Genomic DNA, 23,186 nt, shown 5'->3' on the forward strand with positions numbered 1-23,186 from the left:
ACAAATGCAAGTACAGAAAATAATGCCAACAATAACGACAACTCTACTTTGGACTAAACCCTGAAAGGATCTTGTACTTTGAGTTTATGGTCAAATCATTAAGGACCACTTTGCTTTGGAGAAGCATCCTACAAACTTACAAAGTTTAGAATACTCATAATAAAGACAATAAAGACATTAAACTAGAAAAAGGTTTTTCCCAGAAAGAAGATGAAAGTCTAGTGTGTGACTAAACAACTTTTTGGACAACGCTGCAGGGCGACATTACCCTAACAGATGTCTCAACACACGATGCATTGATACCATGGCAACCTCACGCTCAGATCACTCCTGCTCTATATTTTCCCGTTTGCTGTTGATGCTGGCAGATAAGTTGACCTGTCATGTTGCTCGGAAATTATCCTTAAGAGTCAAATCAAGTCTAGAAACATTTTAATTACAAGTGGATTGTGTTGCACCTCAGATGACAGAGATGTGGAAATAAAGAACTCACAAACAGATACACAGCAGACTGCTAATTTACAAATTCTGTTGTATATTACCATGTTTCTCACTTCAGGTCCTTGAAGTCCTGAGCAGGAAGGTGCGTTGCCCTGGAATGTTGCCCAGAAAGTTGCCTGACTCATTTCTGGCCCAAAGAGTCACATCCCACTGAAAAGCAGGTGGCTAATAGGCTGGGCAGTTGAGTTGGGTAATATTACTGAACAGATGTTGCAGAACGCATTGCATTGATCCCAAATGGTACCTTCTTGCTGATAAGATAAACTCTTTGTTTTTTAATCAAATTTTCCCTCTGCTCTGAAGTCATCCCTTTAAATAGGGCCTGTAAAATAAATACAGAGCCTACATCCTGTGGGGTTTTTGTCCCTGTCTGCAGGTTTCCAACAATGCGAAACACCAGCTGGATGGAAAAAAAAACGAAGAATGCCGTCATCTGGGTCTGTTTTCTGATACCAGTGAGTAATCTCTGCCACAGCAGACCACTGAGACGAAGACAACACTCGCAGTGCCAAATGGGCACCTCATAGGTGCTGATTCATGGCTACTCTTTCCTGAAGCAGCGACAAATACAAATGCACATCTCTCGACTTCAACAAATAGCTCACGGCTACATTAACGAGCTGCATTGGGTCATGAAATATGTCTGAGTAAAAGACAAGTAGGTAGGATAAATCCAGCCGCCAGCGCCAGCCTGCCAAGGCATGGAAAAGCTTCTCCTTGTACGGCGACAGTTGCCATCCACCACAAGAGCAACACCAGAGCCAAACTTCATATTATAACAATGTAAATCAAAGAGTCAACATGAGAAAGAGTGGAGGAGAGACGGGGGGAAATCATAACGCGCACAGTAAATCCTAAAATCAAAACTCAGCATCCTTTGGTTCCTAAATGCACTGCTGTCATAAAAGCATTTCCATCGACAAATGAGTCTGCGGGAAAGGTCAATAGTTAATTGAATAATCTATCACCTTGGGATGGACAGAGTGTACCACGCTATGCAATCAATGACAGGCGCATTAAAAGGTCAGCCTCAGACTTCCATGATAAGTCACCTGGCTAATGTTTCCTTTGGTTATACACAGCTCAAGGGTCGGTGGAGAGCAGCTAACAGGCCACTTTGGCCGCCGGCCAGGCTCATTCAACAAACACTGGTAGAAGGTACAAAAGAGTAATGAGGAGTTCTGATCTTAAATTACATGTGAGCAGGGTGACCCCTACTTGGAGAGGGGGTTTTCTTATGGTTCTCTGTGCTGCTGAGGTGATTAGATGATCAACAGATATTAATCAACAGCAACTCTCAAAGTCTTTTATAAAGCAAATATAACAAACATTCTCTGGTTTCAGCTTCTCAGATGCAACCCTGTCTCCTGAACTGCTTTCTTAATTAAGTTCTTAACGTTTCTTTGAAGCGATGAAACACTTTGCACGGTAGGTGGTTGGAGAGGAATGCAGGCATAGAAGTGCAGGACCTTGACACCAGAACTCCGGGTTTGCGTCCAAACTTCTGTCATAAGTCCAGTTCCGACCACAGAATCGGGACAAGACAAGTTGAGACCTGCAACTACTTGCGTTCTAAAAACCTGCCGGATCACACCTATGCAACTAGACAAGGTGCAGGTGTATCATCTCTATGCAACAACTCTCTGTACTTCCGTTCTGATTTCCAGCTATTTTGTGGCTGAACATAATTTGAAACAGGTGACGTGCTTTGCATTCTAAAACCAGCCGCTGGAGATTTGACCAGCTGAGTTGCAGGTGACATCTGCCGGCTTGAGTCGAACTTAGACTGGCCAGTTCACACTGCTGCAACTTTTCTCTGCAATGCTCTAAAACGGTTTCATCTCGCCAAGAATCTTTAGTCTGAACTCTACTTCAGACACAAAATCATGGGGGAAAAGGGTCCAGGTTGTAAACTTCTACACATACCATTTAATAGGAGCCAGCATGGGAGCAATTTGTAGCGCCCAAATTAGCTTGTGGTTTAAAATGCTAAAAATATAAATAATCTCAAAGAAAAATAAATAAAAGTGAGAAGACCAGTTAAGTTATTCAGCTCAGACCGGCCAGTTCACACCGCTGCAACACTTCTCTGCAATGCTCGATAACGGTTTCGTCTCGTCACAAATCTTTGGTCTGAGCTGGGCTTTAGGTTAAGGCAACAACCGTCTTTGGTTATAGTAAGAGAAAGATTGTGATTTTGGTTAAATGTTAACAACAAAAGTAATAAAAGCATAATTCTGGAAACACTATGAGCGGAAAGCATATTGCAAAGTTTGGTGAAAGATGACTGAAATACATTTTCAGTGAACGTTTTGCTGCTACATTCAGTATCAACATTTTGCGACTTGTCAGATACGTCAATCTGCAACACAGAAAGCATAATCTGGTAAGTTTTGAAAATTGATTCCAACTATCGGCTGTACTTTTCTATCAACAAAGTTAGCACTAGCATTAACCCCAGTTAGCACAACTGATGTAGCTTGCCTTCCGTCCGGCATACTTGTCTGATTTACTAGCGGTGTGAACACACTGTTACTCGCGTGAATGTCGCGAGTAAAAACAAATATTCCAGCGGTCAAACTCGCGCGAGTAGTGCGAGGTGAATATTTTACTCACGCCCGGTGTGAACACACTGTTACAGAAACATTGTGCAAACATTGGGTGCACTATCCCTTTAAAACGTGCTGGTGGAGGTTTTAAAAACCTTGACCTCTGCATCCCTTAAACACATTTGCTGTTTCACATTAGTTGGTAATTTCTAGAAGAAAAGGCTGCTCAAATGCAACACTTTGCTTCTTTTCTCTGGGTTATTTCACTGGAAACATCTTTTGCTTTTTATTTCCAAGACTTCACTAATTCTGCAATTAATGGAGTGAAAAACAGTAATATTCAATTATGTTGTCTCACCTTAAAGTGAGGAGTAGAAACTGTTGCCATCACTTGTTATCAGGTTACATCAGTTGCACACCTTGTTCAAAGCCTCTGTGTTTCATATGAGAGAAAAGAATTTTTGCAACATAATACAAAGCCTGGTGTCTACTGCTGCTGAGCATTACCGATGCAACAGAAATACTCATTTAGAGTAATAGTGGTGCATTTGCAGCAATATCATTGTGTCACTGTGACCACCCTATTAATTATAAATGAGGAGCATTTCCTTATAATGCCAATTTATTCCCATTCATGTGTGCACTTTTCCAGGAAGGTATGACGGTCGTCTTTGAAACAAAGAAAGGATTGCAATGTTAACAGATGCTTCCAAGAAGAAGAAAAAAAAAACAATAATTATGCAAATCTGAGATGGAATAATTATGGACGTATTCATTATTTATAGGTTTGGTTTTGCTTTGTGCTATCATAAACTAACTCTGAGCTGAATGTGCGATTGTAGCTTTCTCCTTTAATTGTGTGTACATAGAATTATGTCATTTATTTCAACCACTGCTAACGCAATTTCATTATGACCATGGGGTAGAAGGATGGTGATTGCCAATTTGGTTCAGTGAGAAACTTCATATTTTCTTTACTTTCATATGCATGCGTTTGTTTTTGCTCCCCACGTATCTAAATGTTTACTTTGCCGGGAATATTACATTATGAAATCCATATAAATGAGTAAAATTACTGCTCAAACTGATGTAATGATGGCCCCTACCGAGAAGAATCTTATTGATGTAATCAGTGAATGGCACAAAGCAGCCATTTTTTCCAGTAATTGGACTTGGTGGTACAGTCACTCATTTGTCCAGTGATTAGTCTTTGTTTAAAATGATTGTAACCGGAAAAAAGAGACTTCCAAACACATCCAACAGGTTTATGCAGATTGTGTGGGCCTCGGGGAGAGCGCATGAACAAAGTGTGAAAGCTGATCTCAGATGTTTTGAATTAATTTTATTTTTAGCACATGTTTAAGTTTTATTATCTGACGTTGTTTGAAAATTAAACTGTTTCTGAATGTGTGAGGAAGTAGGGAAAAGAAAAGGGCCACGCACACAATTTTCCGGATATTTTTCTTTGTCTTGTTTTCTAATTTTTTCTTCACGTAAAATGCATGCATGATATGTTATTACTGTTTTGCCTTCTGTCATGTTTTCCTTTGATTATTCACAAGATATGCATCCACTGTTCCGTAACTAAAAAGGTTTGAAACGCGACAAGTTGCAATGTGCCGCTCTGCAACGTTCTTAAAACCTGGCGCTTCACACCAATGCAACTACATGAGATGGTGTATCATCTCTATGCAACAACTCTCTGTACTTCCGTTCTGATTTGCAGCTTTTCAGGTTCATTTTGTAGCTGAATATAATTTGAAGCTTCTTAAAATATGAATGAGAATAGTGATAGTGAGACATTGGCTCACAGTGAGGACCGAAACAGAAGGCTATATGCGGCCATTTTGACTCGACCAGCGGACTTCACTACAAGCCGATCAGCTGTAGAAACAGGTGACCAGCCTTACGGTCTAAAGCTAGACGCTAGCAATATGACCAGCTGATTTGCAGGTGACACCATCAGCCGGCTTGAGTCGAGCTGAGACGGCCAGTTCACACAGCTGCAACTTTTCTGTGCAACATTCTAAAATGGTTTTGTCTCGTCCTGAATCACGTGAATGACATGGCAGGCAAAAACATTTTTCATGCAGTGGTCAATTTTGAGATTTGGGCTAGTTTACTCCTTGAATATGTATTCTTTCAAACTGCTATAAAGAAAACATTAAAATTCTACATTTAGATGTTTATTTTATTACATTTTGTCGATTTGTGGCAGTAAGTTTCTCCCGAATTTACCAAACAGTTAGCATTGTGCAGTGAGGCCAACATATTTATTAGTTGGGTCACTACAGTTGTAGGCCTTATATGCCTGTCATGTTATTAAATGATCCATTTTCATGAGCTTGAAATATACTATATTATCATTACTAAGGGCCTGAACATTTATTCTGTTTGTGAGCAATTGTTTCCAATAGAAATGTATTGAATTCCCCAATGTAAATCTTCAAACATCTGAGCCTCTGTAGCACCTATGTACACCAAACTTTCCAGTTACACACCTAGCTATATTCTGAAGATATTTACACAGGGATTTGTTAATAAATCATTCCTAGCCTGATTTATGTGACATTTTATTCCCAAAAATATGGCGAAAATTGATTTTTTTAAGGCTATGGACAGTATATTTTCATTTTCTAGGTAATAAAAGCAGATATCCTTATTAAATCCCTCTGTAATTTCTTTTCATCTTATATGTAAACAAAAAGAATTTTGCACCTGGCTTTATCAAATGTTCATGTTCAGATTTAGCTGTATTGAACCTCGCTAACTCCGCCAGGATGCCGACATCCTCGCTCCCCCCCTCCTCTGTTAAATGGTATCTCCCAGGCGCACTACGTCATCAAACCATGTGATGTTTGGTATTGCCAGATTCAGGAAGCTCTCGACTTTTCAAAAATAACATAGTTTTTCTTTTATTTCTTATGTATTTCTCACCAGAGCAGCCTAAACACGCAAAGTCCAAAATCGCGATGAGTGGGGACAAGTCATGTCGTGCTGTTTTTCGAAGGGAAAAGTTAAAGGATTACTCGAGATTATGCAGAGCCATCAGTGGGCATGTAGCTGTTTTATAAAAGGTAAGAGTCTCACTCCTACCACTATTTTTGGCTGAGATATACCGCCTAGAAAGTGGGATCATAACTTTCACGTTTCATATGGCTTTATTTGGTGATATTTTATGGTGTTTCTGTGTCATAAACAACATCAGCTATCATAATCACACCTGATTTCAATAAGGTACAATGTTTGAAGCTGGCTGAGTGTTGTTTGATCACTGATAGTACTGTTTTGAAGCCGAGTGACTGACTTGTCATTTGGAGCTCCGCGTGGATCTTTTCATGGTAAAAACACTGTAGAATGGTCACACTTTGAGCAATCTTCTTCAAATTTGACACAAATGTTCATTGATAGTGTGCCTACAGCCCCACAGTGTCATTTACCTGCTCAGATGAAGCCACAGACAGTTATTCATCCTGAAACACATTTTTTATTTTATTTTAGGCAAAATCTTCCAACTTTTTACTGACTTCAGAGGCCCATTACTCTGTCTCTGTATCACCTAGAGTGTTTCTGACACTTTCACAAGAAACTTAAGAGAGTTTTCTTTCTGGCAAGACCTCATGCATGCATGTAGTCAGAGCAGTTCAGAAGCTACAGTCATTTGAGTTTGGGTATGTCATTTTAGGCGTTTTCGCTACAAAATGGGGGTGGGGTGCAAGAGGTTTTAATGAGATAATGTTTAATTTGCATATTAAACATTAAAAATTTTAAAAACTTGTAATACATTTTTTTTCATACTATTGTAAGTAATCAGCTGAGGAAGTTTCATGATGGTATCTATTATTTTAAAATTTTACCCGATTCACCTGTAGTGTCTCGCCTTAATATAAAGCATTACTGAAACGTGAATGACCCCTCCTATCTCCTATCTCCTATCTCCTAATGTCCTATTGCTTTTGGTTCTCAGACCTTCAGACCTTAAATAAAGTGTGCAGGAAATATCATCTCTCCACCTATAGACAATTTCCCATTGTGCACTAGTTACGGCAAGTGTGTATGAGCCTCCACATTCTAGATTTTATGCCAAACTAGGAAATACTTGTTCAGATACATGCGTGTTGTAGGTTCTTTTTGGTAACTAGTGCCTCAGTTCTTCACATATCATCTACTCTGTCAGCACAGGTTGCTTTAACTTCCTTAAGTCAGCATGTTCCATGCTCCAGTCCCTTGTGTGCATTAATTTCCAAGTTCAGTATTCATTACTTCCAAGACATAGAAATAAAGCTTCATCATAGGACCCAAACTTCAACATTTTATCCTCCAAAAAACAATATCCTGTCAAAAGTTCGTCCTCGCCACTTTGTTCAAACAGTTGGCGTTTCATTCTCAGAGCCGAGACTCTTCTTATCATCCCCATGAAGTGCAAACAATATCCCCTGAACACAGAAGCACCCCTGCTGAATTCTCTGAGAAGACACGGGCACTTGTCACGGAAGATCAGTTTTGTCGTTTCCCGTCTCTCTAGTGTTTTGAAGATGGACCTCTTCACATTGATCCTCTGTGGCATTTGTTTGTCATCCCATGAACCATCACTGTCAAACCCGGAGCCGCTCTATTCCCGACGCGCCACTCATCCCAAAGAGGGTTTAGACATACAATTAGCCACGGTTATAGCACCATCAGAGATGTGGCGGTTAGCGACTTACTGGGTCCAAATCAACATCCCGTTTATCTCTACAGTATCACTCCGTCTGCAGAGGACGGAGCAAAGTTTGGACACAAACTGCCAAACAACTGTTATTTTCAATCCTCTGATGTGATGTGACTTTGTTTAATAATTCATCTGCTACATCATGTCACGCTTGTCACTGAAATGCACTTGTGATCCCAGTGCTCCAATCATGACAGACGCTTAAATCAGCTTTGTACGCTTTCATTTATACCTTACACCCCGCGCTCTCGCCTCGCAGTAGACGATACTCTACATGTGCTTTTCAGCCATCCTTCATATGCCTCACAGGCATAAAAAAAGAATAAGAGATTAAACAGGAGGAGAGAAAAAAAAATGAATGAGGAAATACTAACGTCGACAATTCCATTTATATTGTCCGTGCTAAGTGTGAGCTCAGTCACTTTGAGGAGTGCCGCTCTTGAAGGCTCTTTGCTGAACATGTCCATAACTCAATAGAAACTTGGCCGCGTCTCAGGCTGCTTCCTCTCTCCCGCCATCCTTCACGGGAATACTTTATGTGCCATCACCTCCCTGCGATGGAGAGCGAGGCAGAAGTAATGTCTGTTTCCTGTCCAGGCGATTCCCCTCAGCAGCCCAGACTTTTCTCCTGCAGCCGATGTGTGTGCTGATAAAAGTTGGGCTCCATGCGCTCCCTCCGGACGCTGTTTCTGTAACTTTGCCAGGTTGACTTCCGTGACAAATTTAATGATGGATTGCGCGGTAGACCTTAATAGCTTTTTATCAATTAAACATGTCAGTGAATGCTGCCACAACTGGCCGAATGACTTTCTCTGAGCTTTCTCAGCATTGTTTGTTAAGTCAAACAATGAAAAGTCTGTTTACTCAGAACTGTACTTCAGTGTTCAGTTCAATGGCGTACGTGTACAGTTCTTTAATTCTGTTTCATGCTGCTTTGACGCTCTACTCATGGGCGGATTGTGAGACAATGGGCCCCTGGGCAGATATACACAAAAGGCCCCACCACCTCTCCTACATTAGAGCAAGATACAAAGATGCTGTGATAATTGTGCCTTTTCTTCGTTGTTTTGCATCTCTGTGGAAAAACTGTGCATCTTTGTAGTACTGCAGTGTCTCTTTGTGGGATTTTTGCTCCCTGTATACAGTTATTTTGTGTCTTTTTAAGGTCATTTTGTTTCTCTTTGTAGATGTTTGTGTGTCTTTGCGGTGCATTTTTGTCTTTTTTTGGTTGTTTTTGTGTCTCTTTGTGGTCATTTTAAGTCTCTTTGAAGAACAAAATGTGTCTTTATCGTACTTCTGTGTCTCTTTGTGGGGTTTTTTTTTTGGGTCCTTTTTGTACTTTTTTGGTCATTTTGTTTCTCTTTGTAGATGTTTGTGTCTTTGCGGTGCATTTTTGTCTTTTTATGGTTGTTTTTGAGTCTCTCTGTGTCTTTCTGCAGTTCCTTTGCATCTCTTTGTGGTCTTTTTGTGTCTCTTTTTGACGTTTTTGTGTCTCTGAGAGATAATTTTGTGTTTTTTATTGGTTGGTTGGTGTATCTTCGTAGTCATTTGGTGTCTCTTTGGGGTAACATTTAGTCTCTTTGGTTGTTTTGAGGGGCTTTGTAGTCATTGTGTGTCTCTTTGCATTTTCTTTGCATCTCTTTGCACCTCTTTGTGATCGTTTTGTGTCTCTATGTGGTCATTTTGGGGTTCTCTGAGGAAAAAGTGTGTCCTTGTAGTACCTTTGTGTCTTTCTATGTGTTTTTTTTTTTTACCTTTTTTGTAGTTATTTTGTGTCTTTACTGGTCATTTTGTGCATTATTGTAGTCATTATTTGTAATTTAGCTGTTTTTGCCGTTATTCTGTGTGTCTTTGCAGTTCCTTTGCATTTTTTTGTGTCTCTTTTTAGTCATTTTTGTGTCTCTGAGAGGTACTTTTCTGTTTGTTTTGGCTGTTTTGTGCTTCTTCGCAGTCCTTTTGCATCTCTACGTTGTCTTTTTGTGTCTCTTTGTGGTCATTTTCAGTCTCCTCCTGGTTGGTACGTGTCAATTTGTGTGATATTTTGCAGGCCAGGGGTGGCCCCTGAAACTCTGGACCCCTGGGCCTGTGCCCAGCAGGCTGGTTCAGTAATCCATCCATCACTCCACTACATTTCAGAGGCCAAAATATTGTACAGAAGATTGGTGAAAAAATGTGTTGTAAATTAAGATTTTGAAGGAGAATCATTATGCACGTACCACACAGGTGCAAGACTATCAGCAAACGGTGTGAACGGTGCACACTTTCTCCAAGCCAGGCCGATGACAGCTTGCTACATCGCCACGTCAAATATTTTCTCCATCTCTATTTGAGACACAGATCATCACTGTAACCGTCTCCCATTTGTCAGTACTTCTCCGCACCTACGACACACAAGACAAATGAGGTTCCTCCAGGTACAGAGACACCATGGCCGTATCAGCTGGCCTGCACCACCGCATTACTCAGGTTAACACCACATCTCCACCTCTGCTGTTAGTTTTGCTCCGATCTCGGCCTCCTTAATCCATCACATTTCCCATCCTATTGAACTCCCTCCTTTTACACACAAAAAAAGGCCCAAAGAACGGAAGGAAAAACAATCACTAAAAGAGATACAGAGGCTGATTTCATCCATCTTACACCCTGAAGTAAATCTTTTCCAGGGGAGCGGAGATCTACGCTCCTCTCCTCTCTCTATTTCAGAATTGCCTCGGAGCTCATCCATAACGGCTTTGCGGGCCCCCGGGTGCTCCGAGGGCCGGTCAGAGCAAACAGGGAATTGAATGAGGCGAAGGTAGACAGAGAGGAGACAGAAATGTCTCCTTGGAGGTCACGCCGGCAAAATTGAAAGTCTCAGGTATAGTGGGGCCTGTCGGTTTAGTAAAATGGATAGAATTTCCATTTACCCTCGGCAGCCCCCGTCTTAATGCATTGTTCTTGTGAGGGAGGGGTGCGAATGAGTCAGGAGGCGAGGAATACACTTTATAGACACAAATAATCGTAAATTGGGAATGTCACCTTTAAGCCGAGGCATTTTTATTATTGTTAGTGGTGCTGCTGAGTGGGTTTGATGCTTTATTCTCTCAGGGATCCTGTGTACCAGCACCACTGCCCTCCCCGACGCCGCCCTACCCCCAACCACCACCACCGCCACTGCCACCACCACCTCCTTGCAATCTTTATCGGGCTCCTGGCGAAAGAAGAAGAGGAGAAGACGAACGAAGAGGGGACTTTAAGCTAACTTGCTTCTCCACTACCCCGATACTTGTGGGTGATTGATGGCAGATGGCATGCTTTAAAATAAACCTATCCATTAACAGCGCTCACTGTTCTTTACTCGGGGCGTTTACAGCTGTCTGCAGGCCGCCAGAGTACATCCTATCAGGGCGCCGCCGCTGGACCTGGCCTTCGCCGTACAGGTGTAAGCTCTTTATTTACTGCTATTATTTGGATGTTACAAAGGGCCCTCTCTAGTTTATGGTGGCGACTTTATAGATCCTGCCTTCCGCTGGAATATTAACTGCCTGTCCATGATTCAATATGAGAGCACAAGGGCTCCTGGGAGCTGTAGACCAGAACAGCGGATACAGGTACTTGTCTAATTGAAGTCTCCTGAGCTTTGAGGGTATAGAACATATAAATTGGACAGATAGCGAATGCACAAAGTATTGACAAATGTCTCACAGCGCCTTTTTTGCAATCCCTCCGACTGCTGGGCAACAATACTAAGCAGCATCATTTCCTATTCGGCGGAGACGCGGCGCGGCCGGGCCAAGTTCAGGGAAATGGACAAAGCAAAACATTCATATATTTAAATTAGATTTGCAACACTTGACTGACTCGTGCGTGCGCGTGGAACTCAGACAGAGACCTGTTTACTCCCTTTCTGTTTTGCATTATATGTGAGTGTCTGTGCAAATTAACGAAGGAGGCCCTCTGTATTTTCGGCTCCATGTTAATTGCGAGAAATAATATTAAGGATGTGTGATTCTTACGCCTGGGCATATTGCATTATAATAAGTTCAGGAACATTACCAGGGAACACAGCTTATTAAGGAGAAGCAAGGTAGAGGCTGGATAGAGATAGATTTAATTGTAATATACCTAATCCTGAATATATTATACATCTGCATGCAAAAGCCTATACAAGATTTGAATATTAATTGAAATATGCAGATGATGTATAGGGTTGTAATTATTGCTGATTTAGAAGTATAATTGGATGAAAACTTTTTTTTTTGGTGGACTGTTCTTGCACTGTGCTGTGGTGAGAGATTAATATGCATATTCATGGTTTCTTATTACTGACAATTGGTTTAGAGGAGACGTTTGTGAGGCTGGGTTGAAAGGCTGCAGGAAGACAATAGCAAACGGGGAGCGTGCAGAGAAACAAATGTTCCACCGAGCAATGAGGCAAAATACGAAACAAAGACCTCTGAGGGAGCTGGTTCGGATGATGGAGGAGTTACAGGCGGATATCTGTTTGTTACAGGACCATACCTGTGTGTTTGGCAGGGCTCGGCTCCTGCACACGCCATTTGCTTCCCTGGTGAACATTTTCAATGCATGCATCACAATTTGAAATATGCTTTCTTACTGTTAGACATTCACTGGTTTCCATTCATCTCGCCGCAGTGTAAAAATCAATTAGCAGACTCCTGGAACTTGCTCGAGTCGGGTGGGCTATTACAGGGAATAAAAGGCCTGCATTCATTATGGCGAGGGTTGCATTAGCACTGTGTGCTAGCATCATTACTTCGGTCAATTTACACAATTCTGTTCATGATTCAGGTCACTTTTTTTGACACATGAAAGACGTTTGTTTTGACGTTGTACTTTGTTAAATAGGACTAAAAATGTTTATTCTACAATGCGAGATGCCAAAAAACAGTTAGAATTTTCATTAGCTTATAATGCTAATAAGAGCTGATGTTCACTGTAATGCAACACAGCTCAAACAAGAGTCAATAATCCGCTTAGAGATGTACTGGCGACAGAAATGAATGGATGTAAATGGATGTCTGCAACAGGAGAAAAAAATGCTTAATTTTTCGAAGCACCGAAAATGGTGATGTAACATATGTGATATGTAGGAAATGGTTCAAAAACTATGTGAAGAAAGAACCCTTTTCACATCATGTCGAAGATGTATATTGTGTTACAAAGACATCTGCTAAATTTAGCATGCCAACCAGCTAGCCGCGACCCGTCAAGTCTTGTAATACCAGTTCCGTATCAAGAGGCGATAGTGAGTCACCGCAGTGTCCAATCTGCCCTCAGTCCAACATCACCAACTGGTTTGTGGACTCTGGTTTTAAAACCCGGAGTTTGTTAACCGTTGCCATCTTGTTTTCTTGGAGCCAGAAGTGACCATATTTGGAAGAGGGGGTGGAGCTGTACCCATGCCCCTACTATGCATAACTTTAAAGGGATAGTGCACCCAAAAATGTAAATTCAGCCATTATCTACTCACCCATATGCCGAGGGAGGCTCAGGTGAAGTTTTAGAGTCCTCACATCACTTGCAGAGATCCAAGGGGAGAGGAGGTAGCAACACAACTCCACCTAATGGAGGCTGACGGCGCCCCAGATTCAAACGTCCAAAAACACATAATTGAAACCACAAAATATCTCCATACTGCTCGTCCGTAGTGATCCAAGTGTCCTGAAGCCCCGACATAAAAAGTTGTTTGGAAAAACCTCATTTGAACTCTGTTTTTAGCCTCATTGTAGCCTGTAGCTCTACAACTTGGATCTCCGCAAGTGTTGTGAGGACTCTTAAACTTCACCAGAGCCTCCCTCGGCATATGGGTGAGTAGATAATGGCTGAATTTTCATGTTTGGGTGCACTATCCCTTTAATCCTTAATAAAATGCTTCGTTTTCTGTGTGTCATTTACTTTAAAGCTATTAAATAAAACAACTTAATAAACATAAACTGTATTAAATCATGGACATAGCCGTTGTGAGGTGTGTGGACCTGTTTTGAAGCCGTCGCCATCTTGGATATTTTGAGCCGGACGTGACCATATTTGGACATAAGGGTGGAGCTAACCCTAACACTAGCTGCAAGCTTGGTTAGCACGGTGCATTTAAAGTCTATGATTGACTGTGATAATTCTAATGCAGGTTTTCGCCAAATAAAAACAGGCTTAGAACCACTAAAACAAAATGTACTAACTACAAAAACTGAACACCCGACTTCTTAGAGGGTCTATTAGTACAACCAAATGCTGATTCGACTTTTTTAGGTGGCCCAAACTGTGAATCTGGGGTTACCTCATGGTTAAATTACCCACAACTGATCGACTTATCAATGGTGGGCATCCACCAGCCAAGCCCTTCATTATGCGTGACTTTTAGCCTTAATAATATTTAAAAGTCTGAGTTATATAAAAAATAAACACCCATACAGTTAGCATGAGCAGATAAATCAGATATAGGGGCCAAAACAGTTTGTTTTCCAGGCTGGAAACATGTTCATTTCTGCTGTACATTGGGGTCCACAGGGATTGACTCGCTTCTGGAGCCACCCTCAAGTGGTCATTAGAAGAACTAGAGTTTTTGGAACTTCTGCTGTGGCTTCACTTTACAGCCGCTTGGAGAGAACGAAGAAGTAGAGCTACAGCCTCCGGTCAGCAGCACAGTGAACACAACATTTGATGGCAAAGAAAAGAAGTTAAATTTGAGTTAAAGCAGAAAACAAAAGGAACTTTATTGGAGACAGCTCTTGGTGAGTGAAGAGACGAGGCCTAATGTGTCTTGTATAGTGATGCACTGATCCAGCTCTCTCAGGCTTTGAGTATCAGCCGATACCGATCCGATACCATGGTTGACCGCAACAGCAGTTGAAATAGTGTGAAATACCTCCACACAGCAGATTCTCTCCTTCGCTCCATGACGTAGCTCACGTCACAATAGATTTAAAGGGAAAGGATCGCCTCAGGTATAGGTTGCCGATACCCAATCCAACTATTTTGATGATATTTGGGCCGATATTCGATCCAGATATCGGATCGGTGCATCCCTAGTCTTGTAGATTGGAAAAAGGCAGATGGCTGACAAGAACAGCTGTTTTCAACATGGACAAATGGCTAAAGAGTCATGGAAGACGTTCAGAGTTTGATTTGTTGTCATGGATTAATTTTACAAAGTCTCCAAAAAGACACAGGCTGGATTACAAAGCTTCTGAGAGGAATACGATCACCCTGGAGCCCTCATTGGTTAGCTTCTCTGCAAAGGTAAGTAAGTCTCGCACGCAGCATTTCCGTCGAGATATTATATGTTGGTAATGTTGTGTTATACATGACATCACTGACCCTCGTCAATTTCTCTAGGGTCCAGTATGTCCGATTTGTCCTAACATCACATTTATCTATCCTGACTAACAACAGGAGACTCTTTGTGAATATTAGATACACCATATCTTCTTCCCTGCTACCTTGCTGGAGCTCATAATGTCACATCAGAGGGAGAGGAATAAGTTATCATGTGCTTACAGGCTGATAAATGGATAAAAGATGGCGTCAGCAGCCAAGCGCCAGCTGCCGTTGGCCACTTACCATCCACTCTCATGAACCTCCATCCTTCACACGGCAGCTCTGAACTACACGGCGGAGGTAATAAGATTCACGTCCTTCACAGGATTAAGTACATGTTGGGTCACATGTAGAGCTAATTCACCCTTCACCTGCCTCACCTTCCGTAACCACTCGAAACATGCTTTTTATCGTCCTCGCCTGCCTCCTCTCAGCAAACTTCATGAGTCATGACAGGCAGGTTGGCGTTAACGCGACCCACTGGAAACCGCTCCCGCGACCTCGGCTGTCTTGAGCTGCCGAACAGCCCTCCCTGCCCGCCTCCCCTTGTCACACAAAAGAGAAATGCTGAAGGACCTCCACAAACTCTTGTCAGAGCTGTCACGCACTCTGCCGCCGCCTCAGTTTTGACAAGCAGTTGGTTGAAATACCCGTCGAGACCTGTCGCCCCTGCTCCCCCCCTCCCTTCCGCTACCATCATTACCTCCTTATTTTATATGCTGATTTATTTCCTTTCACCGTCTTTTCCTCCCTTCCCAACTCCTCTCAGAGTTAACACAAAGGCCTTATTGCTCCTAAATGCCAGGAAAAACAATTAAGAAGCTGCGACCCAGACTGCGGCGCTGACCGTTACGTTCACCCTGGCCATCCCTCGTGGCGCCCGGACCCAAACCCCCGCCGCATGATCCCAACCTCACAGTCCCATCCACATATCTACCACTGTTTCTGCATGCAGATGATAAGGCAGAGGAAGAAGAGGGACACCACAGCAGAGGGACTTACACAGTCCAGCATCAAGTCAGAGCTGTGAGACCTGCTCTCACAGCTCTGACTTGATCTTACAAGGCTACACACATACATACACACACACACTAAGGTCCACGCATACAAAATACACACATAGATAAACACACTGGAGGAATGGAAGTTACAAAGCCGCAGAAACAGTTTGAATGACATGTTAAGTGATATGACTCGCAGGTCACATGGCTTTTGAATCAAACAATGAAATAAAATAAAATAATGATGTGATAAGAAAATTCGTCATTCTTTGCAGATGATGCAAATGTATTCTGCTCTTGGAAAAACTTGAAAGAACTTTAGTATACTATTGAAAGAAAGCTGGAAATTCTCAAAACCTGGTTTGATGTCCACAAACTGTCTCTCAAGATAAAGAAAATTAAATTCATTGACAGAGATACTGAATTAAAAATCTGTGATGTTGAAATTGAAAGACTTCTTGAGAGAAAGTTATTAAAGGGAAAATTTCAAAGTCAACAGCAATCCTGTATAAATCTAGGAATATATTCAACTATAACCCATTGGTGTTGATTTTATACTTCCATATATATCTTATTGTGTGGAATTGTGGGGTCGGCCTTTAAAAAGACAACAAATTCAATTGTGTTAATACAAATACCAGCCATATGTTTGATTAATAAGGCTGGTTACTACGATCACACTAACGCGCTATTTTTAAATTCACAAAAATGTTTTGATTTGGTATCTTATAAAATAATGCAAATAATGTTCAGAGCAAAAACAAAGTCACACCCAGACTGTGTGCAATTTTAGTACAGGAGAGCAAAATAATGAATAAAAGCAAATGTGTTTCTGCTGTTGGGATCAAATTGAGGAATGATGGAAACATGAATTAAAAAATGTAATTCATTTTTGTTTTAAAAACAAATATGTACAAAGCTTTGTTTTTTTTTTAAATTAGCAGTAGTAGTAGTCATATTAATATTCTTGGAGAGAAGCTTAAATTGCTGAGAATAGAGGACAGCCATATATAAGCTTTTGCTTCTGCCTGAGCCTTTTCAGTCACTACGTGATACACAGACTGCTTATTTTGTTTATACTATTTGTATTGTTTATACTTATTATGTGAGATGACTAAATAAAACACACAATCAATCATGACGCAGACATAGAAATACACACTGGGATCACATGAAAAGAAAAAGATATAAAGGCAACAACCAAGTGGAGCTCACTGGCTCATAGTTTCTGCAATCAGTTCACTGAAAGCATCAAAGGCTTCAACCAATGTGACGAATATCAAAGGTCTGATTGGAAAGCACGGCCCAGTTCCATAGTAGATATCTTAAAGGAAATGGCCACTTTAGAATGAAAACACAGACAGTACTTACTGACCCTCATGCCGACAAGAAGTCCAGTGTAGTTTTTTAATCCACAAAACTCTTTTGGGGTATCGGAGGATAACAGCTAGCCGGAATAACAGCTACACTTGATATCTCTATTAGAATTATACAGTTAAAAATCATTTATTGTTACTTGCCCACCAAAAAAAGACTCAAAAAATGGGGCATCCAACAATGTGACTTATGCAGATTTTGTGAAGAGGAAGAGGAGTCAGATCTTCATTTATTTTGGTATTGTAAGGAAGTCGCACCTTTTTGGATTAGAGTAGGTCAATGGATTTCTGTTTGTAGCCCAAGCTTCTACAGCTGCCCTCTAACTATTATGTTTGGTGATTTAAGGGATGAAATAGAAGGAAAAGACTTGAATAATATTATTACTATGATGGGAAAAGCCTTTATATCTAAAGCCACAAAAAAACAGTTAAAAATTGAGCGTTTCAAAATGTTTTTGAAATTTCAGTGGACTATAGAAAAAAATATTAATAGAAACAAAGAACAGTGTGTAATTTTTGAACGTGGGTGGGAAATTTTGAGTTTGAGTGAAGGCTGGTCTTAATAACAGAAATTGTGGTGACGGAAGGCCTTTGTTTATTTTTGTTTATTTTTGTCTGTTTATCTTTTTTGCTATTTATTTATTTATTTATTTATTTATTATTATTATTATTATTATTATTATTATTATTATTATTTTCCTTCTTGAAATCTAATCTCCTTAAAAACTACAACAGGAAGCCAATTTATCTTTAAGTCTTTAGGCTGCTGTTTGTCCTGTTGATGGTGGTTTCTGTTTTTTGTGTGTTTTTGTGAAGATGTATGTTTTGTTGTTTTAATGCCTTGGTTTTGTAAACTGTGTGCTATGTGTTGTATATCTTTAGATTTGTTTGTGTCTTGTCCCTGTGTTTTGTTGTTGTTGTTGTTTTGTCTTTAATTAATTAAAACAAAAAAAAAAAGAAAAAAGTGCATGGAACCCACATTTTGAAAATGTTTTGTGGATTAAAAACTAAACTGGACTTCTTGTCGGCATGAGGGTCAGTAAGTACTGTCTGTGTTTTCATTCTAAAGTGGTCATTTCCTTTAAGTATCAAATATGTCATTATGTAGAAAAAAATCTGCTTAATTTGTGGGTGTGTCATTGGCTACCTTTACATCCATGCTTATATTCCAGTATTATTCCCAACTTCCGAATATTCTCAACTTTATACAGGTCAGGTAAGCAGTGTATCCCAGCTAAATATTCCTAATAAATGCTAAGACGTGGGACATGACAGTGTTATTCGGGTTTTGATGGCATTCTGTGGGCGTGTATACAACGCATTTTGAATATGAGTCTCAACTAGGGTTTATACTGCAGTTTGCGAAAACACATGCTGTGTCTCAAATTGCGTACTTCTGTGCTTACACTTAATATTTTGAGTGCATAAGTGCGTTCACATTGAGGAGTATGGAAAAATGCAGTGCACTATGAGTACCCGGATGGTGCGCTCAAAACGGTCAAGAAGTTGAGTGTGGAACTATGAACACTTCTCGCCCTCAGTGGTCGCCATCTTGGCTACGTAGCAGAAGGGAGGGAGCACTTTTCAAACTGGAAATGGCGGCCGTTTTTTGCACTAAGCACCACTACACTGTTGTCAGGTATAAGTATGTTTTCAGTATGTTTATTGGGTTAATGTAGCAGTCTGTAATGATTTGATACCGCGAACGATGACGCGAATGCTAATGCTAGTTTGCTAACTAGCTAATTTGCGGTCATCATTTCTGGTGAGTGCACAACACAACGGCCGTGTTTGGTTTGAGACAACACTATCCTGTTGAAATTCGGCTACACCAATGAGTACATAGTGCACATAGTATACTACATGTGATTTGAGACACACCAACAGCCTCTTATCTGTTTAAGGTTGGCTCTGTGGGTTGCCATAGATACGCTGTACACAAACCAACTTGCCAGCAGTTTGCAAGGCAGGTGTAGAGAAAAGAAAAGCCCAAATTTCCGATTGCAAAAAGAAACACACATACTTTTAAACACTATAAAAGACGGGTGTGTGAACTGGTTTTTGGACATACACAAAAACGGCAATGTCGGCCTTTGCAAGACGGTAGTTGAAGGAATGAAAGAGGAAGTCCGCCAACAGGTCTGCTACCGGTAGGAAACTTGGAAAAAATTCTATACTGAAGCAAAGAAGCAAAAACTGTTCAACTTTTCCATATTTTAATGTGATAAACGACATGTTAGGGCTTGTTAATCTCGCTGGGTAGGAATCTTGTCTTTTTCTGAATAATAAGGGCATAAAACTGAATATTTTGTGCATGTAAACATAAAAACAAGATCTCAGAAAATCAAATATAAAATATTAAATCTTCAGAAGACTTTAACTGCAATGATGTTCCAAGGTCAAAGTATATGCACATGGTTTTGGAGATTACATGAGGGTGTAACGTCCAAGTGTCCACATACTTAATACACATACATGTACTGTATATTCCCAGGCCTTCTTTTCTTCCTCCTCTCCTCCTCTGCTCTTGCTAGCATCACCTTGATAACCAGAACAAGCTCACTGCCAGCCACGCCCCCCACGATCCGCCCACAGGAAGCGGTTAACGCCCCCAAATGCCCTCAGTAACATTGAAAGGAGCACTTCATGGAAAAGGCTGGTGTCCATCTGAACACATTATATTTATCATGCTATTGTGAGAAAGTCGCATCTCGCAGCTTGAAGTGTGGCTGCTGCACAACACCACCTCTGCCTTGCTTACAGTTTGAGGGTACTTTCAGTGACATGACAGTGTCAGTGTGTGTGTTTACTGATGGTTTTTGCATGTGTGTTGGTATAAGAGACGTGGGAGCTCACTATTTGTTTAGTCGGTCTGGCGGCCGCGCCGATTTCATGATAAATATTAGCGCTCAAATATGTGAGTAGGGCATTTATTGAAAGTGATCGCTCCAAACATTGTTTGTTTGTCTGCAAAATTGCACCGGCCTCTTTTTGTCGAGCGGGTTATGAGAAATTTCTCCCCGAAACAGCCCAAATGTAACCAATTCGATTTATGTTTGTTTTTTGCCTTTTCGAGACTGTTTGTCAATGTTTAGAAGAGCTCGTGTGGAAGTGTGTGTTTGTGTGTGTGTGTGTGCATGTTGGGGGGGTCCACATGTGCGTAACGATGATAGCTACACTACACTCGGGAAAAACAAACACCTCAAGAGACCCATATATATCCACTCGCAGGGAAGTTTTATAAACCAGACTGCAGTACATTTATCCACCCACTCCATTTTTTTCTTCTACATGGGATTACAAGGTGGTCAGGCTCTGCCAAGAATCCTCTAGGTGCAGCGCAAAGGGAGTGAGAGCAATGTGTGTGAGAAAAAAAGCCAAAGTACGTGACTTTGGAGTCAAATGGGTGGGGGTGGGAAGGAGAGGGGAGATGGCCGAGAGGCCGGAAATGGAGAGGGAAACCGAGGAGCAGTGGGAGACTGACCTTTTACAAGACAGCTGTTCTCTCTCAGGTGCTTGTTCTCAGCATATCTGCAGCCCCTTTTTTATGCATTAGTCATTATTTGGTCCCACGGGATCAGAGACAGGACGGAGTGAGTGTTTAATGTGGCAGGAAGCAAAGCTACACTCTTACAAAAGCTCGTGACCCGTCGAGGACAGTTCACAGCTGATACACAAACTAACTGCATGTTTAATCAAACAATCCTTGAGCTACTTTTCCAATGCATATGTATTCATGGGTGTCAGTAAGTGGATGTTGCTGAGGTTAGACTAATAATTCTTCACCTGAGTGATGCAGAGATAAAAGATAGTGCGGATGAGATAATTATTTTTGCTCCCAAGAGACACTGTCGCCTCTCGAAATAACATGATTTTTTTTGTTTGTTTTGGGGTGTTTTTATGCCGTTATTAAGGCTGACATGAACTGAGGGGAAAGAGAGACGAAGAATGATATGCAACAAAGGTCCCCAGCAGGACTATACAACCAGGAACCTTACTTTAATGGCACCTTAAACCCCGAGGCCACAAGGACACCCCACTGTCGCTGAACATAAACTAATTGTTAGTTGCTTTATCTTTCAGATGGCGAGGTGATGAAATAATACCATCCAGTACAGCAGTAGAAAGAGCCTCATCGTACAGCATGGTGGAACAAAATCCCACAAACACTCCTCAGGTGATGCAAGAAACCCGCAGAGTTACAGATGTTACTAGGGAAGAAACACAAGGGGGACACAATGCTGTACTGGCCTCTAAAGTGGGGTGTTTTTCCATCTTTGTGGCAAATTGTGCCACGAAACTACAAAACAGCGACAGACAAAGGCCCAGTTCCATTTCATATATTTACCCCTGCCCCTTGTTTTCGAATGCGACTTTGCCCCTTGGAACTCGGCCCCCAGTACGTGAGCCGAACTTTGAAGCTAATTCTTTTAGCCCAAAAACACGTTTTCCCATAGACTTATATTCGTAAAGAGACGTCTGTAAATCCATGGATACATTTTTTGACTAATTCCACTATCAAGATTTAATCCTTTCAATCCGATAACATTTTCAAAGTCTAAAAGAGACGGAAGATTAAGTTATTTTATCCCCAAAGTAGAGCTTTTTGGCTTCACGTGCCACTGGGCAACTTTCATAGGAATGAACGGGGCCCCACCGCCGATGCTGTTGTATGATGTATCTAGATCTCTTAATACATCCATGCTCGGCGCAAAGTTGCAACTGGCAGTGGTCAAAAACTTCCTCTGTTAAATGGGACGACCGCTCAAGACCCTGATACCTCATCTGTATCGTCATTGTCATTGATGTCGTTAATAGTGGTTGGAGCACTCGTCTTCCATGCGGAAGGTCCAGGCTTCAAATCCTGCTGGGGTCGAGTGGTTCCCACCGCCGAATCAAACGGGATCAGATTAATCTGAGCCAAGTCCTCACCGGGGGCGCGTCTCAAGCACCGTCATACACGGGAGGTTCCTGACGTAAAAGCGGATTCAGTGCTAACAGACTCGACAAGTCTTGTTGGACATTGCAAGTCTGTATTCTTTACACATAAATGGAATATGTCGTCTTCTGCATCGGTTATTACTTCCTTCCTACGTGGGCTACAGGAAGCCTCATGTGTCTGTCAGGATGCTTGCGATTCGTTCACACCATCAATGGATTCAAACAAGTCATCACACAATAAACAAAGCTGCGTCATTACTGGGCCACAAGAGGCACTCTGCAGGCTAACGTTAGCAACCCGTGCTCCTACTCTGTCAGTCTGCACTGATGCTAAAGGAGCAGTAGTCTCTATGTACAGCAAACCCCGGAGATCTTGCCTCCGGAAGAAGAGCGGAAGAGCCCTGGTTTCCAGTTGTAGGCTGTTTGTAGTCCGCGTGATATTGACCAATCACGTTTGAGCCGGCTGCAGTTGTTGCCAGGTTAAACGGTCTGTGCGGTGAACTAACGAGGCGGAACATAACTGGCGTCACTGCAAACTCTGAATCCATCGCAATGGTTCAGCATATTTACTTAGATATAAACGGAAGTCGGAAACGGAAATTTGCCTCCTCCGCCCAAATCAAACCGGAATGCCAAAAAATCGGAGGTCTGCCGATGGGTTCCGAGAATGAAGGAGCAGTACCAAGTGAAACAGCGTCACTGCTTGACTTAAGTTGCATTTTGGGCATCTTATGCAGCACTGTCATGCACATATCACCAATAACAACCTAACATTAATACACTGAAACAA

At 41.4% G+C, this 23,186-nt stretch overlaps 1 long non-coding RNA gene across 1 annotated transcript in view; it reads right to left on the reverse strand.

Moving 5' to 3' along the window:
• Positions 1-15,559, reverse strand: part of LOC144461903 (uncharacterized) — a 168,430-nt gene extending 152,871 nt beyond the window's left edge. Inside the window, exon 1 of the long non-coding RNA XR_013490486.1 lies at positions 15,322-15,559. This is a non-coding gene — a long non-coding RNA (uncharacterized LOC144461903). The remainder of the gene's footprint in view (positions 1-15,321) is intronic.
• Between the last annotated feature and the right edge of the window lie 7,627 nt (positions 15,560-23,186).

Source organism: Epinephelus lanceolatus, chromosome 24, assembly GCF_041903045.1.
Source record: "Epinephelus lanceolatus isolate andai-2023 chromosome 24, ASM4190304v1, whole genome shotgun sequence".
NCBI lineage: Eukaryota > Metazoa > Chordata > Actinopteri > Perciformes > Serranidae > Epinephelus > Epinephelus lanceolatus.